The 19,722-nt window shown below is 46.4% G+C and overlaps 1 protein-coding gene across 1 annotated transcript in view; it reads right to left on the bottom strand.

Annotated features, from left to right (window-relative positions):
• LOC146798204 (serine/threonine-protein kinase D3-like) overlaps positions 1 to 19,722 on the bottom strand; it is a 508,587-nt gene that overhangs the window by 20,773 nt on the left and 468,092 nt on the right. The window lies entirely within an intron of this gene.

Raw genomic sequence — 19,722 nt, 5'->3', positions numbered from 1 at the left:
TAAAAACAGCAAACTCATCGGCATAGACTGCAAGACTAAAAATTGCCAAGTTGTTCTTAAACTGAGACTATTTGTCGGAATTCCTCAAGTGGTTTAAATAAGGTTCAAGATAAATTGCAAATAGCAATGGGAAAAGGGGACACCCTTGATGTGTTCCTCTCATTACTCTGACCTTTTCCGATATAATGCCCAAACTAATTTTCTGGGCAGAAAGGTATGAGTAGAGTACTCGAACGAGGTGTTCTTACAAGAGCCTGCAAAGTTAAAAATCGCCTATAATGGACATACTTTTTTTGCTGTAACAGATACTCATGCAAAATAACTTTTTGAGCAATGGCCAAAGAATTCCCAAGTGGACAAGGACTGAGATATATGATGTGATGGGCAGGTCAAGTCAAATCAGAAGTTGTCCTGAGGGTTCCTATAGGTTCATTTATCAATTAGGTTACTAATAAGGTTTACAATGTTTGCTAGGGCACATTTGGGTAGTGTTTCCACTTCACTTGGCATTGTACACTCACTTGGGTGCTTGATGCTATTGGATGAAGGGTTGGGTAAAGGTGGACTTAGGAGGCAAGTCACCCCTTTAAGACTATTGTGTTGGAGCATGTGGAGTGGAGGGTGGTGTGCTGTGGGTTAAGGCAGGGAGGGAGGGAGAGTTGGAAGTTTTTGGATGGTGCACAGATTTAAGGACCTTTTCTTGTATTTGTGTATTAATTAGTTGTGCAGATAGTAAATGTCTCCCACATGGGGTGAACATTTTAATTCGGAATGCTAATGGGTTACCGTCTCTTTACAAAGTTCGTAAATTTAGATTTGAGTTATCGATTACAAGGCCGGACATAATCTGTCTGCAGGAAATATACCTGAGTGGAGCAGAATCTAGTGAATTGGTTGTGTTAGGTTATGAGCTAATTTGTAAATCTTGATATGATAAACCGACCAGAGGGGTAGACATCTTGGTGCACAGCAATTTCTAGACCTGCCTCATAGTTCAAAGAGATAGGCTGGGGCAGTGGGCGATCGCTAGTCTTAAGAGTAAGGGTGTCTCGTTTACGCAATGCAACATTTATGGTACTAATAACAATGATCCTTCTCCACTTCAGCAACTGCTTGCGCAGTTAGCATCCTGGGGCAATCCATTGATCTTATTTGGGGATTTTAATGTTACTCTTAGCCCTCATATGGATGCTACAAATATGGGTCATGGGTATCATAAAGTCCAGACGACATGTAGTGCAATCATATGGATTGGTTGATAGTTAATATTTTACCAGACCCAATTCTACTGGTTTTGCTGATTACTCTGCACCATATAAGCATCATTCTAGCTGGGATATGATTTTTTTTTCACAACATAATTTTATTGTTGGCAGCCAATACAACATAAGGGCCTTGTAGGGCACCCAAGATACATATGCATGGTAAGCTACACAAATGTCAACATTTTTATCACCAATAATCAAGAAATGGTTACACAGTGAATGAACTGCAAGATTAAACAAAAATTGAAAAGAATAGAAAAGGAAAAAGGAAAACAACATTGCCACAGTATCTCCGCACAACAAATGCCACAATTCTGAATGAAGAAAACAAGTTTGCCACCCATATTTATATCTAACAATAGTACTACTTAATTGTCGGTCGACTGGTGTCATAGCAATGGTTCCTCAGTGTCGGTCGGGGAGGGAGGAGGCTCCAAATATAGTCCCCTATAGTCAGCCCACCTTTTCCAAATGTTATAGTCTTTATAGTGACATCCCCTCTCTGTAAAGACTGGCAGTTCCAGGCCCATGCAAAAGTCTAGACCCTTATTCCATACCCCAAGTGATGGGGGAGCTTCATCTTTCCAAAGCCTGGCGACATCACGTTTTTCCAGAGTAAGACCAAGAAATAGAAGATGGCACTTATATCTATTCCCACCTATATCTTCTGTAATATGCAACATGGCAAGCCTCGGTGAGGGTGCAATATCCCACCCCAAGACCTCAGGCAGACGCGCAAACACCCCGTCCAGAACTTTGACAGTGCCAGGCAGGACCAGACAGTATGTAGGAAGGCACCCTCCATGAACCTGCAGCGTAGACAGTGTGGGGACACGATAAACCCAGCACGCCAAAGCCGGTGTCTGGTATAATAGGCTCTGCGTAAGTATTTGAATTGGATAAGACGTAGGTGGGCCGCAATTGCGGGCTACGTGGGGATTCCAGAGCCTCCACCCAATCATCCTTCTCCAATGTTCCCAAGTCCTCTTGCCATGCCTGTCTGGTTTTGTGTAGAGTAGTAGGGGTATTGTTAAGGAGTGTACAGTATATTTTGGTTATTTTATGATTCACCAGGTCGCCCATGAAAAGTTTTGCCTCAATAGGGTTACATTTCGGAATCTCTGATAGATGGGAGATGTATGTGGTAAAAGTATATCGGAATTGGAGATAACGATAAAATTGCGAGGGGGCATATCATATTTCGTCTGCATATCTAAGAAGGACTTGAGAGTGCATCCCCGCACAACTGATCCCACTGTATCTATCCCGATGGTCTCCCAGCCTCAAAAGCCAGAGAGTTGCATAAGCTATGGAAACTGTCCGTTATGCCACAGTGGAGTCTCCCTGGTGAGTCTTCCCCACTAACCCATCTGGCGGAGCACCGACTTCCAGATCTTAAAGACCGTGGTTGTTGCGGGTGGTAGCTCTCGGAGTAGTGCCCCTGAATAGAGAACAAGATGGCGGGAGTTGTCACCCAAAAGCCAGTGTTCTACAGCATATGCCGGGTCCCCACGGTCGCCATACCACCAGTCATTGAGGACAAGTAAATGAGAGGCCATGTAGCATGCCTGGACGTCTGGAGTGGCCACCCCGCCAGATTAGGTGGACTGGAAACAGGTCCTCAGGGCCAATGGCGAGGCGCCACCTCCCAAAGAAAACGGCTCAGGATAGCATTTAACTGGCGAAACCATGACGGTTTTATGAGATAGGGATGGTTTTGTAAGTGGTAGACGAAACGAGGTAGGGAAATCATTTTAAAGATAGCGAACCTACCAAAGAGAGATAAGGGGAGATGGACCATGTCTGATCGCCTACGTGCGTCTATAGGGGGGGCGAGGTTCTTTTTCCACGCCAGTGCTGGAGACGATGAGAGATATACACCCAGATATTTAAAGTCGTCTGGGGTCACCACCACCTCCCCCGACCAGTCGCCCAGTCGTTCTCCGCCCGCAGTGGCCACAAATAGGATTTCCCTCGGTTCATTTAGAGGCCGGAGGTTTCGCCGAAGATTTGCATGATGCGGAGAAGACGTGGACCAGTTCGATCAAGGTCCGTTAGGAAGAATAAGACATCATCCGCATAGAGCGCTAGGCGGTCAGACAAGCCCGGTGTCCACTCCAAACCATGCAGTTGTGCATCTATGCGTATCCAGGCCGCGAGCTGCTCCATGGCAAGGGCAAAGAGATAGGGGGAGAGGGGGCAACACTGGCGCGTCCCCCACTCAACAGGAAATCTACGGGAAACTGAGTCAGCCACACAGACCGCTGCAGTTATGTCAGTGTAGAGAAAGCAAATAAAGCTCAATAGCCGGGGCCCAAGATTTAGGCGTGCAAGCAGGGTGAAGAGATATGTCCATCTTAGTGTGTAAAACGCTTTGTTCATGTCTGCCAATAAGAGCGCAGCAGGGGTACCAAGCCTATCAACCGCGGCGATAGCATTGTGCGCATGCCTGATATTGTGGAGCGTAGCGCGGTTAGGCATAAAGCCCGCCTGATCTGGGTGGATCTATTCCGCAATATAGGGGACCAGACGATTAGCTAACACCTTGGCCAGGAATTTAGCCTCCTCATTAGGTAAAGAGATCGGGCGATATGACGAATAGTGTTCCGGTGGACGACCCGGCTTCAGGAACACTACAATCTCTGCGTGACGCCAATCTGTCAGGAAAGCACCATTCTCACAGGCAGTGTCCAGTGCCGCTAGGTAGGGTTTTAACAGCTGCAGGTGATATCTCTGAAAAAACTTACAGGGGAAGCTGTTCAGGCCTGGCGCTTTCCCGACAGGCATAGCTAGTAATGCGGGCAGCAGTTCATCGACCGACAGGGCGGCGTCAAGCGCATCTCGCGCTGTGTCCTAGAGCGCCCGGGTGGTGGAGAATCGTTCATAAATTTCTGTATCATGGTTGCAGGAAGCACCTCATGGGGAGTATACAGGTCTGCGAAGTACAAGGCAAAGTGGTCTGCAATAATGGATGGGTCTGTAGGAGCTGTCCCATCTGAAACCCAGATACTCGGGAGCACCTGGGGGCGTAGTGTCTGTTGGCACAGGCGATGCAGTAGGGCACTGGATTTGTCCCCCCATTGGTATATCCGGCTACGTGTAGCGAGCCAATAAAGTCGAGCTTCGTTTAAAAGTTCACAGGCATACGTCTGTTGAACAAGAAACAACTGTCTATGCGCAGCCTGCCCCATTGTGTCTCTGCTAGCTTGCTCTAGCTCAAGCAATTGGGCTTTGATTTTAATCAGCTTATCACATCTCTTTCAGATTATGACCCACTGGCTATTAGAATCTCTATGGGGAGGTACCTGCAATTCTTGGTATTCTCGTAGCTGGACGTTTGACAGGTCTGTTCTTCTAGACAGATCAAATTGCAAGTATGGGCCAGATTCACAAAGGTAAACTTACACTTCTGTGGAAGCTTACTATTTTTTGCTTTTCACAAACTCCAAATTAATAGAAAATTTATGACCGCAGAGAAGTGGCCTGTCTTGTTATGTGCGTAGTTTTACGCCCCGACTGCAGAATATCTGCAGTCATAAACTTACAATTAAATTTAAATTTGTGAATAACAAAAAGAATTGTAAACTTACACAAAAGTGTAAGCTTACCTTCATCAACCAGGCCCTATAAGTCTACCATTTTTTAAAATAACTTTTTCATGGAGAATTGAAGTGTTGGAAACTGGGTTTTCATGATGAAGTCCCCCTACTTTTAGCCTGGTTTTTGATGCAACTTTTACTGAGGTATACTGGGTCCCTGCTAACCAGGTTCCCAGTACCAGTGTTCCTTCCCTAAAACTGTACCACAATTGGCACAACTTCAGCAACACCAATAACTCCCTAGTAAATGCACCCCTGGCACCCAAGGGATTGGGAGTGAAGAGGGTCCACTGGGGTAGCAGCACAAATTGTGCCACCCCAAAGACCCCTCACCAAGATATGCAAACTGCCATTGCAGGACGTGTGTCCTGGTGCAGAGAAAACTGAAGAGTCAACATGGCACACAGCCCTGTATGCCATACCCCCATACACTACATGCGGTATAGGAGAGTCACCCCTACTGCAGGTCTTATAGCTCTAAGGCAGGGTGTACTATGTCCCATGTGTGGGCATATCTCCAAGAGCAGATATGACCCTGCCATATATGAGCCATTTTGGATATTGTAAGTGCACAGGGAAGCCATAGAAGGTACATGACATGGATACTGGTTATTACGGGTTTCCTAGATCCGCAATGGCTTCACTGTACCCTAAGATGCTTGGTACCAAACATATTGTCCTAATAAATCCTCACTGATGCCAGTGTTGGATTTATTAATAAATGCACAGAGGAGACCCTTGAGAGGGTCCCCTGAAAACCTACCAAGCTTTGGTGTGGTCTCTGACTAGTCTTAGCCAGCCTGCCACCACCAGACAAGCTTCTGACCTCATGAGGTGAGGGTCAGAACTCTCAGAGGCTAGGAACAAAGCCTCCTCTTGTTGAAGGTGCTTCACAACTTCCCCACCCAACTTCTGAGGCACGAAGCTTCAAAGGCGATGCCGTCTTTGGAATGTGACCCAGGCAGCTCCAGCTAGTGAAGGATGCTAACCCCCCTTTTCTGCTTCATTTTTCGTCTGAGGACAAGTGGGAAAAATATGTAAATTAGGAGGTGGGTCTCCATTCAGCCAGCACCACCCCTAAGGTGGGACAGGCGATGGGGACCCCCCTTTTAATTTCCCTCCAACTTGGTTTGAGGAGGAAGTAGACAATTAGGATCAGGGTAGTGCCCCTTCCCACAGGCAGTGGTCACTTAGAGGGTGTAGATACCCTAAAGGTAGGTAGCCCATTGGATACTACCTGTATTCCCCAGTAAAGCCCCTAACTTTAGTATTTAGGTGGCATCCCTAGACCCTGAACTTAGATTAGAAGAACACAAAGAAGAAAAAGATAAAGAAGAGCTGCTGACCCGAGGACTGAAGCCCTGCTGCAGAAAATTGGCGCCAAACCCTGCCTGCTGCCTTAAGGACTCAACAATTGTGGTATGCTGTCTTGTCCTGCAACTCTGAGGCCTCCAAGAACCCTGGAGCACCTCCATCCATCTACAAATTGCCAAAGAACTCCCTTGGAGTGGAGATATCAATCCCACATAGCCCACAGGCACCGAACGGCAGAATCCATTTGCACCTACTCGCTGCTCCCCGGCAATTCCGACACAACACCAATACCCGGGGTACCGGACCCTCTGCAGCATTTGGCAAGACCAAGAGTACAATCCGGACTCCAAATGCCCAGGAAGCAAGCACCTGTCAAGGAACGTTTAGACCCCTTTGGGATAGGCTCAGCTGTCCCAAAATTGCCTCTCCAAGCTGCCTGCTCCTGTCTTGAAATCGCCTCTCCAAGCTGCCTGCTCCTGACTGCGAGGAGATCTTGACTCACGCTGCCCGGTTGACCTATCCACTCTGCATCCAGCCCCCTCAGCCTGGGTACCTACAATCCAGCTGTGCTTCCATGGTAATAGTGCCCTTGTGACCTGCATCCTCAAGTGGGACCCCTTGGACCTACCTTTAAGTACCCTTTTGCATTGCATTTTCAGGTGGCCCCCTTCATCGTAGTGCACCAGCTACCAATGACCTCAGCACCCTGGTCCGGGCCGAATGCGGAACACTCCTGAGAATTTGCTGGTGGAACAGTGGGCCTGGCCTTGCTGCTTACTTAAATCCGGGAGGTGAACCTTGAAATCCAACTGTTAGATTTTATATGCACTTTCTTGTTTCTTCTTATTGACTTCAAAGGTGCGGAATTGTGTACAAAAAGAATTCATTTAGCGAACTTGAAAAATTCATAATTTAAAAAGTACTTTCTGAGGAACCAAGTTCTTGGCCTGAAAAATTACATAAAAATCAGTGGTATTGTTATAAATTGGTCTCAAATTTATTCTTGTGTGTGTGTCTTATTTATTGCCTCTGTGAATGCAACCCATGCTTAGCACTACCCTCTGATAAGCCTAACTGTTCGCCCAAACTACCACAAATAGAGCATTAGTATTATCTACTTTTGCCTCTATTTACCAATCTGAGTTGTGTAAACAGGACACCTTTTTCCGACGAACGTTATTGGGCTTAGAACTGGTGCATGAATATACACTATGTCAAAAGAAACTGGATGTAGAAATCATCGGTTTACAACAGAGGTTAAACTTAATTAAAAACAAACTCCAGCAAGTAATTTGGGACAAGGTTCTTAACATTTCTCATAACACAATTTCTTTTGAGCATAGGGAAGATATGGGACACCTCCTGTCCATGCAAATGAGGGAAAAAAGAAACAAGTCTGTCATGCAGTCTACTAGGGATGCAAGTTGTAAACTTCAAATGGGGTCCGACAAGATTACACAGGTTTGTTAAGAGTATTATGGTGGGCTATATGGGGAGGAAACAACAGCCCTTTTAGAAAAGATCAATCCATATATTACTGCAGAGACTGCAAAGTTAATCTCTGATGCAGAATAAACGAACAACTCAGTTTCGCAAGACGTTTTGGGTTAAGTGAATGGATGGCTCAATAAAGCTATGCTCAGTCCTGTGCTGACATCTTTTTGGGAAGCTGTGCGACTGAGTGACAGGAAGGTTTGGAATCTTGAGAGAATAGCAGTTTTAAAGGCTGAAATTTGGCGTGAAGCTAAATATCCAACTAGTGAAATGGTGGATGATGCATGTGTTGAAGGTGTTATTCAGACTGTGAGTGCTTGTGGTTATTTTGGTAACAGCCCAGCTACTGTCAATGAAGGTGAAGCTACTTCAATGTGTAACGGGTAACCAGGAAGAGTGTACCTTTTCTGGTGGTGTATCAGAAGGAGCAGAGAAGGAGCTGCATGGACTTGAACCTTGCAAAAGTGATATAAGTGACGGACATTTTGAAGAGGGTGGTGTGTTTGTTGAAGGTATGATGAGTAAAAGGGTGAAGAAACCCCGAGTGGTTGGAAGATTATGTTTCTGATGCTGATGTTAAAATCTAGTACTCCTTTTTGAGGGATTTGGTTTTTACACATTTTCCTTAGAATTGTATAACTAATTTTTCTCATAGATATTCTTTCTTTATGTTTTTCTTTATTGCATTAATCCTATGTATGTGAGTATCACTTTGTATGTTCTTTCTTGTATTGCACAATGTTTTTATCATTAATTTTGCTGAAAATGTCTTCTGTTGTGCTCCTCACAGTACATGTGAGCATCAATAAATATAAAAATACAATGAAATGTTTATTGCGTTGTCCAGCCATAATGACCTGATGATGATCCCGCTATCTTATGTAAGAAATCGAAACACCTTAACACAATCCTATGTATCATTCTAAGTGTGCTATGATGTTTTTCTTCATTTATGCTTGCCAATGTGTTGACTTCTTTTTCAAGCATTAAGATATCCCTTAGTCTTTCTGTTTGTTCGTATTCTGATTTACACAGAGTTTGTGTTCCCACTTTATTGTTGTGTCACAGATTCTTCTATGATTAAATTATCCTTGTCCGGCTGGACAACGCAATATAAATTTCCTTGTATTTTTATATTTATTGATGCTCGCCTATTCTCTTTGTGAGGGACCATTGTGTTTGTAAAATACTTATACCCAAGGTCCCTGACCATTCCAATTGGTTTCCATTGTTTGTGAATAATACCACACACTATATGTGCCAGCTGTTCTACTTTTTAGAATCAGAATGCATTTAAGTATATACTTAAGTCTACCGTAATACAAAAACCTACTGTAAGCAAAATTTGAGTCTCTATTGCTGGTACTCAACAAAATTCATCCCAGAACAAAATTTCAAACAGGTAGTTCAAGTTCAAGTTCTATCAAGATTGGACTCCACTGTAACTCCATTCTAATTGTAATCTCCAAACCGTATTTCACTCCCCTCAAAGTAGGCCTGCAGGCAGAAGCCAGACTAGCCTCAGGAGCAAGGAAATTTTGCTATATATCTTTCATCTTTCTCTCGATGAATTGGCTCCCAGTTGTGGCAAAAGTAGATTCAAATTAGCTTGCATCACTCACAGGGTAATACACCAAGATATCTCACAGGCAAATTACGGATCTCATGTGGTCAGAGTCTTCCACATCACATCATAGAAGAAATCTAAGATGATCAAATAGTCCTCCACCAGAAAAACTTCCAGACTCTGGAACTCCAGCCCTCTGGAGATCAGGACAATATTCTCTTTCAAACTGAAACTGAAAAACGTAACGCTTGAACACCACAATGTCACTTAGGTTATCAATGCTCGTTTCCCAGACTGAGAAAAGGGAGTGCTCCTAATCCACACATTTAATGGAGCCTTGTTCTACAGTCTAGTCTCTATCTTCAAGAGATCTGGATGCAGAAAACACTACCACCTCTCTAATCTTATATACAGTACTCTTGGTTTTAACATACTTCATGACCTATATTCTTTCTTTACAATTGAATGTTGCAGGACGAGCGTGTTTGACCATCAGACTGGATGGGAACCTCACTCAGTTCAGTTCATGAAGCTTTATTCGGTTCATAACATATGATGACCATAAAAGCGCACAGCAAAACACAGAAATACAAAGATACATACTAATAAAGAAACACATTTAAAAGATCATACTTTTCCTATAATAAATAGATTTACAAATAAAACTTGCAGTATACAAACATATATCAGGGGAATTCATATTAAAAAGCAACCTCATTGCATCTTCCGTATTAAAAATACCATATTTTAAAAACATAGGTTTTAAAAATGTAATCCTTACATTCAAGAACAGAGTGAAAATAAGCATAAAGTGCATACTGCTTTGTTTGGAGTGTCCATCGCACGGGCAAGGGCCAACAGGATATCTTTTTTGTTGGGGGAAGGCCACCAAGACATGTGCCATTCCTAACCTTAATCTGGTTAGGACAAATCTATGCGCTGGGCGGGTTACCATGATCAAGTACTGCTGAAAACCCTCATTTTCTGTATATTTATTATATAGTTGAACAGTAGTAGAGGGACCAGACTCAACTAAACGTTTTTGGGTTCTAGACACCAAAAAGCATTTTGTCATGTCGTGTTTGACTAGAACTCGTGGGGAATAAAAATCCAATAACAAGTTCAACCCAAAAATAGCCTGATAGCTCTCAACAACATACTTGAGCCATGGGATTTTCATACAGTTATCTAAATTAAGACAGTCCTTGATAACGAGTTGGTTGAACTCAGTCTCTTCCTTCTTCTCTTCCAGATTGCTTTGTAAAGTGACAAAGGCCTAAGTGAAACAAGGTCACTCAAATAGGCAGCCCCAACCTCTTTGTGAATTAACTCTGTTGAGGCAGAAGCAGGAAGACACATTAGTTTCTTGAGGAAGGTGTTTTCTTCCCTCTGAAGACAACGAACATTAGAGTAACCCCACAACCCTGCCCCATATAGGGCAATGGAGACACTTTTGGCCGTGTATATCTCCATCATATCTCTTATTCGTCTATCCCCTATTTTTGCGGCAAATTTAAATATGCCATAGGAACTTTTGGCCATTTTAGTTCTTACACTTATTAAGTCCTGGGCCCAACTACCGTCGCCCGAGAAAGTGACACCCAAATAGCAGAAATTTCTTACTTGCTGCACTTTCACTCCTTCTATAAAAAAGGCGTGATTCTTGCTAGTCTTAGCCCCACAAATCATAATATGAGTTTTACTTTTATTTATCAATAGCTTCCTCTCCCCTATAAATTCGGAAAACCGATCCATCAGGCACTGCAAACCTATAGGTGTCCGAGATAGGAGCACGGCATCATCCGCGTAAAGCAGAACTGGCACACTAATCCCGGCAACCTGAGGAGCATCAGCCTTAACTGTTTTCAGGATGGTTTCCACCCCATTAATAAATAAAATAAACAGCAAAGGGGCGAGGACACAGCCCTGTCTAATTCCTCGTTTCACACTAAAATTCGGGGAACCTCACTCAATATTTATTTGACTTGCTGCTGCATTGTTTACCTTGTCCCAGCTTTATAAAAACGAATAAATTAATAAATACGAGGGAAGTGTTTAATACTCTTGCAACAAATCTACATTCAATTTTTAAAACCTTGTGCAGACAAAAGAGAGAGCTGGGGGAAGTTGAGAGTAGTGCCTTCTCTGAAATAAATGGAGAACCTTATGGTCTTTTATATGCATTAATTACTGGCAAGAAAGCAGGACAGTCTGAGTCTAATTGCAGATGTATGCTCCATAATGAAAAGAGAAGTAACATGCATCTGCCAATGGAGTCAAGGTGACCACTTAGTTGACTTTTGAGGACGTGAAAAGAGTTTGGTTTGTTGGATAATTTTGCTCCGCTTTTAAAATTATGCTAAAGCTTTGGCTAGAAAGTTATCTTATTTTGTAAGCCATGACTTAAATGCTTGAAAGCCTCCTAAAGTTATTATCTAGCTGGCAACAACAAGCAGCAATTTCACTCACAGACTGACTGTCAACTCCTGTTTTGTTTGACTGGGCTGATAAGTCTTTGCAAGTGAACAAAAGGTTGAAGGTACAATCTTTTCAATTCCCTGTGGTACTTGTGATTACTGCACAAGTTGCCCATCACTACAAATGGCTCATCCTTAGGAGTCTTACAATTAGTGCATAAGTACTTTAAGAGTGACGGCTCAGAATGACAATTCTTCCAAATAAACTAGTAACAACTTGAACACTGATGCATCCATAATCAACATATGCTAAGGGTCTTGTTATGAGTTTGGCAGTGCGGGAGTGGGACTGCCCCACTACTGCACAGCCAAACCCATGTAGAAACCGCCCACCAGATTAGGGGTTTTCTCCTGTTTGGCGGCCGGTTCTTTGGCTTTCCCAGGGCGGTGCCTATGAAATAAGCACTGGAATGGAAACGTCAAAGGCATGCCCACAGGGGGCACACAGGGGGCACATGTTGTACTCCCCCTGTGTGCATCCCTTTGGTGTTTGGAACAAGAGGGCCCTGAAGGACCACTTTGTTTCCTTACCACCATACTTTGCATAGGGGTGAAAAGTGTGGTGATGAGGAAACTCATAATATGCTTGGCTGGCCGCTCATATTGAGGCCTCAATACCACCAGACCACTTCCAGGGATTTCCGTGGTGGTTGCGGTGGTGCCAGGGCAGTCCAACCACCCTGGTTATAATGGGGCGGTTGGAAGACCACCACCACTGTGCCCCATAACTCTGGCAGTCTGTGGACTGCCAGACTCGTAATAAAGCCCCATCTGATAGATGAATGCGTGAATCTAAAGAAAATTCAAGAGCAGGTATGTTTGGGGCCATTGCTCAAAATAAGAGCCTGCCGAGCTTGAAACATTAATACATTTTAAAAATGAGTCATAAACAGAGGCCCTGTTTGACTATGCTTTGAAATGTAGAATCGGTTTCATATGAATCATAGGTTTCTCTAAATGGCCGAGGCTGGTGAACTGTAGGTATCAAAAAAGGAACAACATCTTCAAGAATCTGGGTACTGGAATGGAAGTGTACAGTAGAATAGGAAGCTAATGCACAGGCAAAATGATATGAATGTCTTTATGACGGCATCAGAAATCTCTTTAGCCAAATAAATAGCATACCCTGAAGGATCTGGAATACGCTCCACTCAGAGATATTTGAAAGGTTTCACAGTCTCTAGTTTATGGACGCTAATGGAAAATGTTATATTAAGGGATGGCCATTATTACTTATATTATTAGAGACAAAGGTGTTTCATACCAGGACGTTTGTCAATTAGGCAAGCAAAATTTGCTGAAAACTGAAGCACTGTGAGGAACATGACTGCCAAATCAGAAGATTACAACTGTGATACAGGGGAATTAGCAATCACTGTCAATGTGTTATATTTTCCTATGCTTATATGTAATCATGAATTTGAGAAGAAGGGACATAAGCAGACTTTGGTACCAATGTGGATACTGAAACGTTTGAGGAATCATTACTCTTAACCTGATTAGTGTAGCGGTCAGCGGACGAGTGGTTTTCTCCTGGCGCGTGCCGATGGTCCCAGCCCCTGCGCTCACGCCGGCCTGCGTGAGCCCGACTATAAATAAAGATGGGCGGAGCTGCGGAGGCAGTCTGCGCTAAACCATTATACTGAGTGCTCGTGTGTGATTATGTGGTGAGCTAGCGAGGCCCATCTGCGTACACCATGGATAGAAGGAAAGCCCCCCCGAATGCAACAGTGGCGACGAGGGCGCTGCAACGCACGCTCGTCTGTGCTCCCTGCTGGGCAGCACTGATGCACCTCTGTGGACAAGGACATCAGCATGTTTCCCAAGCCACGCTGTGAGGCTATCACCTGCTGAGTGGCCCACGCCACAGATAGACTGGAGGCAGCGTGTGTCCCCACCTCAGCATCATCCTTCAGAGCATCCAGTGCCCACACTGCATGAGGTGAGTCACGCACGCCACATAGGCAGGTCACACGCGAGTGCCGTGACCCAGACCAGCTTGCCCCCGCGCCACGAGGCCGCGCCATAAGCAGACCATGCACTGCCTGACGCCTCAACACCACTGCCAACCCCCGGGCCAATCTCTTGAGCAGAGCACCATCGCTGCCACGCCCAGCACCTCCCACCTGCTGCCACCATGGGGGACCAGGATGATGCCGCACCGGCCCCGGCGCCAGCGACCACGCACCACCCCTCCTCAGGAGTCCTGCTTCCATTCAGTGAGTTGGCAGACCCAACCACGGCAGCGCCAAGGTGGCAGATCTGGCTTGGCCACCTGGAGAACTATTTCATTGCCACCAGGGAAAAGGACGGTGCAGTGAAACGCTCACTACTGCTCCATTATGTGGGGGAGGAGATCTACCTACTGTTTAAGTATCTACTGGACACTGGGCTCCCCGAGGACTACGCAGTAGCCGTCGCTGCCTTAAACACACACTTTGACCCCCAGATGAACCCAGACTTCAAGCATTTCAAGCTGAGACAAGCCAAGCAAAGAGAGGGTGAATCGGTAGACGCTTTTCACGCGTGGCTCAGGGAACTAGCCAATACTCACCTCGTGGGTGATAGAGCCGCTGAAGGTATCAGAGCGCAACTGATTCTCGGAATACGCAGCAAAGTCCTGCAAGGCCTCATACTCCGGCAGTCGAACATATCAATGAATGACATCCTCGTACTAGCACGCTCTCACGACCTTTCAGAGGCACTGGCAGAAGAGATGCACCTTGCATTGGTGTGCAGTGCAGAAAAGGGTGTCGTCGTCAAGACGGAAAGGACTGACGCGGTCGGAACAAGAGACAAGGCCCATAGACCACGTGATCACCAGCCGCATGTCCCAAAGAACCACTGCGGATACTGCGGTTATGAAGAACACCCCCCACAGTAATGCCCAGTGCAAGGGAAGACATGCACCAACTGTGGCATCGCAAACTACTTTGCGTCAGTGTGCAGAAAGAAGGCACAGCGCAAGGAAGGGAATCGAGCCAAACAGATGCAGATGATGGTAGAGAGTCTCCCAGGAAAATGAATCTACGTCGGAAGATGAAGGAGAGATGTACCTAGTCCCATTCACCCAAGCCCTGAAAAGTAGGAGACGGCCCCAAACCCGCTGCACGATACAGATTGCAGGGTCAGAAGTCAACGTGGTAATTGACACTGGAGCCTTAGTGACAGTAATGGGTATCCAGCAATACAACAAGCTGAGGCCCAAGCCTGAATTCAAACCGTCAAAGTCTCAGATCTTCGCATACAGTAGCAGCTCACCACTACCTCTCCGAGGCAAAATGACCATGCCAGTGCGGTCTGAAGGCACCGAGATCACCATTGATATCCATGTCATCAACCAGGAGGCAGACACGCTGCTAAGTAGTCATGCAGCTGAAGACCTAGGACTGGTGATGTTCGCCAAGAGCTTACAAGCAGACCAGACGAAGGAACTGCTGAGAAAGTTTGAAGACCTGTTTAAGGGACTAGGAAAGATAAAGAGGGCCCCTATCCAACTACACATAGACCTGTCTGTCCCACCAACAGCCCTAAGGCACCGAAGGATCCCTTTTTACCTCCGACTGCTGGTGGAAGAAGAGCTGCAGAAACTCGAAGATCAAGGGGTGATAGAGAAGGTGTCCGAGCCCACGCCATGGGTATCACCCATGGTGATCGCGGAGAAACCTCGCCAACCGGGGTCAGATCAGACTCTGCATTGACATGCGACTCCCCAACAAGGCCATTCGTCGCGAACGCCACATAACGCCAACCATGGATGACATTGTGGCTGATTTGAACCGATCCAGATGGTTTTCATAGCTGGACCTGAATGCAGGTTATCACCAGTTAGCCCTAGCCAAAGACAGTCGCTACATAACCACATTCAGCACTCACCTAGGTCTCCGGAGGTATAAACGGCTGAATTTCAGTATATCCTCTGCCGCAGAAATATTCCAAAACACAGTCAAGGAGATTCTGGTAGGGCTACCCGGCATATTGAACGTGAGTGATGATATCCTCATCCACTCGCAAACGGAGGAAGAACACTACCGGTATGTGAGAGCCACTCTGAAGAGACTCCAGGACCACGGGGTCACCCTACACAAAGAGAAGTGCCTGCTGTTCCAACAGAAAATAGAGTTCTTTGGCTACACGTTCACACAAGAAGGTATACAGGTAGACCCTCGGAAATCCCAAGCCATCAAAAACGCATCTGCCCCACTCACTGTGGCGAAAGTCTGCAGTTTCCTGGGGATGGCCACGTACTGTGGCCGCTTCATTCCAGATCTAGCCACCATCGCAGAACCCCTCCGAAACCTCACCCGGGCAGATGCCATGTGGCAGAGGGGTCCAGCCGGAGAGACTGCATTTCAGGCCATCAAGAATGCCCTCCTCCACCACACCACGCTGGTGTACTTCGACCCCGAGAAAAGGACAGAAATACTCGTGGACGCCAGCCCCGTAGGCTTAGGGGCTGTCCTTACTCTGGAACAAGAGCCCGGAAGATGGGCCACCCTAGCTTATGCCAGCTAAGCGCTATCCCCGACCGACAAGCGGTACGCTCAAATTGAAAGAGAAGCCCTAGCAATCCACTGGGCCTGCAGACACTTCCACCTATATGTATGCAGACACCCGTTTACTGTTGGCACAGATCACCAACCCCTGGTGCCGCTGTTCAAGGGGTCAGTGCCTCACCCACCGCCGCGCATCGAAAGGTGGACCATTGGGCTCCAACACTACGACATGGATGTAGCCTACCGGCCCGGTGCCAAGAACCCAGCCGACTTCCTGTCGAGACACCCAGATACGACCGGAGATGGAAGTGAAGATCCAAGCACCAACGCCACCGAAGCGCATATAAACTCAGGTGCCCTCAAGCGTTGATGCTCGAAGAAGTGGCTGCCGCAAAGTCCGGGACACTATCCAAGGTGGGGAGTGGCGTCAATTCCTACACTCCGCAAACTCTTGATTCAAGCCCGGAAAAGGAAAGCCTGATGCACATGTGGAGAGTTAGAAACGAGCTGAGCCTCACCCAAGGAGGCATTCTCCTCAGAGGACCTCGCATCGTCATCCCTGTATCCCTGCAACTACGGGCAGCACAACTCGCCCACGGAGGGCACCAAGAAATGGAAAAGATGAAGGCTCGCATGCGGGAGAAGGTCTGGTTCTCAGGGATGGATACCTATGTAGAAGAGACGGACCGGAAATGCCCATCCTGCCAAGTGACAAGCGGGCCCGAGAGGCCTGCACCCATTCACACAGAAGAACACCGGCAAAGTCCCTAGGAAAAGGTGAGTGTGGACTTTGGAAGCTTTACAGATGAGCGAGTCACTTTAGCCCTCATCGATAGCTACTCAAAATACCCGGTGTTAGAGGTTGTGAACTCAACAGCCTTCCTGCATGTTGGTCCCGCTTTAGAAAAGATGCTCGCCATGTTTGAATGTCCGGATGAGCTCCGCAGCGACAACGGACCCCCGTTCCAGGGGCACGAGTTTGGCGAGTTCTTGCACCACCTCAGCATCCGGCACAGATGCATCACCCGGCAATGGCCCCAGGCCAATGGGGATATTGAACGTTTTATGCGGACAATAAACAAGACTCTTCGCATTGCAGTAGCAGAGCAAAATGACCCACAACAGCAAATGTGAAGGTTCCTGCGGGAGTATCGGAGCATGCCTCTCTGCTCAACACGCCAAACACCCTGGGCGCTAATGTTCAATGGCAATCGCCGAGATGGTCTCCCCACTGCACCGTGGTGGTCCCCCCCTTCGTACAATGAGGAAGGCGCCCTCCGGCGGAGGGAAAGGAGTAACACCTCAGCCAGCAGGGCCTGGAGAGCAGTATCCCATCAGCTACGACGAGGAGACACTGTCATCCTAAAAGACATGAGACTCGGGGGAAAATTCCGGACTCAGTATGAGCAGGCTACTGGACAGTCATCGACATGAAGGGGACCATGGTGACAGCGGAGAAAGGAGAAGAAACTGTGACCCGCAACATCTCATGGTTCAAGCAAGTGGACAACCCCACCTCCCAGGAGGACATTACCAGCAGTCACGAAGAACACCGTGCCAGCCAGGGAGAACCCCACGAAGCTGAAAACCTCCACCCAGGACAAGCTACCCCACCAGTAGGTCTGGAGGAGACCCCAGAACTCCCTAGGGCACCGCTGGCGCCTTGCACCCCAATCCCTGCATCAAGCCCCCGCCCGGGCCCATCCAGGTAGGCCTTGAGGGAGAACCCCCAGACAAGCACCCGCCTGAGAGACTTTGCCTGTCAAGTAAGTGAACTATGGGACTCATGAGATCCAGTCAAGGACTGAGTTGAGATGGGATGTGGCGGGCAGCGGACGAGTGGATTTCTTCTGGCGCGTGCCGGAGGTTCCAGCCCCTGCGCTCACTCGGCCGGTGTGAGCGTGAAATAAAGATGGGTGGAGCTGCGGAGGCAGTCCATGCCAAACCATTATATTGAGTGTCCGTGTGTGATTACTTGGTGCGCTAGAGAGGCCCAGCTGCGCGCACCATGGACGGGAGGGCAGCCCCCCCCCCCTGAATGCAACAATTAGGATCTTTGGGAAATTAGACTTGCAATTGGGATTTTTGAGACAAGCAAGTGCTATAGTGCACATCTCATGGAACTCTGCTACCAATATACAGGTAATAGGATCTTGAAGCCACCTAAGCCTACTTTTTGGGGAAAGAATTAACCAAAGCCTTATCAAACATTTTGGCGCACCTGATCAAATCTTTGTCAACCACAAGATGCTCCATGGTGGATTAGATTGGTATCAGGGCAGAACTCTGCATGGATATACTGGCCAAATAAGGACTTGAATAGAATGTCCATTCCTGCAGAGGTTTGCTTCTTGCAAGATACGCTTTTTCTATGAGGTATTTTCAAATGGCAGATGCTAATGCCACGCCTGTCACCAAATCCCTCTTCCATATATTAGACTATCTGCGATCTGAATCACAGTTCTGTTACCTGTTCTGCTTGACACTCCTTCAATTTAGATTGATATGTTTTCGTCAGTTGTCTCAGCTTAGTTTGAGAACAGAATGTGGAAGAACTCGTTCGATGGAATTTAATGTAGCAGAAAACACAGCCTCTTTGTGCAACTTAGCTTCACATTCCCCTCTGCACTTAGTACATTGCTCAATTTCGCTGCCATAATGAAAATTGTAAAGGGAGGAAAAGTTATTCCATTTTGATTTTTGACATGCAAATCAAATCAAAAGGTAATCAAATAACATGGAATAATTGAAAAGTACCCTTTTCAGTAAGCCGTGACAGCAAAGAGAAATGCCAGACAACACTCTTTCTTATTGAAGGTACATTTTATGAACAGTTTTTACCGTTAGTAACACACAGTGTCCAATCGTTGTTTGAAAACACATTGATAGCAAATGCAAAAAAAAGGAAAAAACAAAAAAATTAAAATGAACTCTATTTTTTTAAATGTAACACAAAATTGTGCAAATTGTGTACAGATAGAGTGGGCATCTGTATTTTCAGGATGGGCAAATAGTGCAGTATTCCTAGCTTTACCAGGATCGGTCTGCTGAGAATTGGTAGCTTATGCAGGGGTGGTACATTTGGTACAATGAAGGGTAACAGTGTCAATATGAAACTTGAGATGGCCCCCCTGCAAAGTATATACCAGAGTGCTCCACTCTCCGGATCCAGTCTGGAGCTCTCAGGCCAGGGACATGCCAGTGCTCAGAGTTCCCCCCCCCCACACAGCGGGGGCTATGGGTGCGTTTATAACGCCACTGAGGGGTAAGGATTTCTTAATGACATTTCCAGCAGTCACCCCATGTTTTAGAGAATTCTTCTCTAACCCGTCTTCAGCCGCACACATTTCCAAGCAGTTGGCAAGGAGAACAATAGAGCAAAATACTGTTTAATGGTACAAGTTCTCATTGGTCCATATGATGGTGAGGCCAACATAACTAGGCCTGGGCGGGGTGACAAAAAAGCTCCGCCAAGCTATGTGGAGTTCAGCGAGCAGCTGAGTGCGTTAC

This window comes from Triturus cristatus, chromosome 9, assembly GCF_964204655.1.
Source record: "Triturus cristatus chromosome 9, aTriCri1.1, whole genome shotgun sequence".
NCBI lineage: Eukaryota > Metazoa > Chordata > Amphibia > Caudata > Salamandridae > Triturus > Triturus cristatus.
The sequence above is the reverse complement of the archived record's forward strand: the minus strand, read 5'-3'. Positions and strand labels throughout refer to the sequence as shown.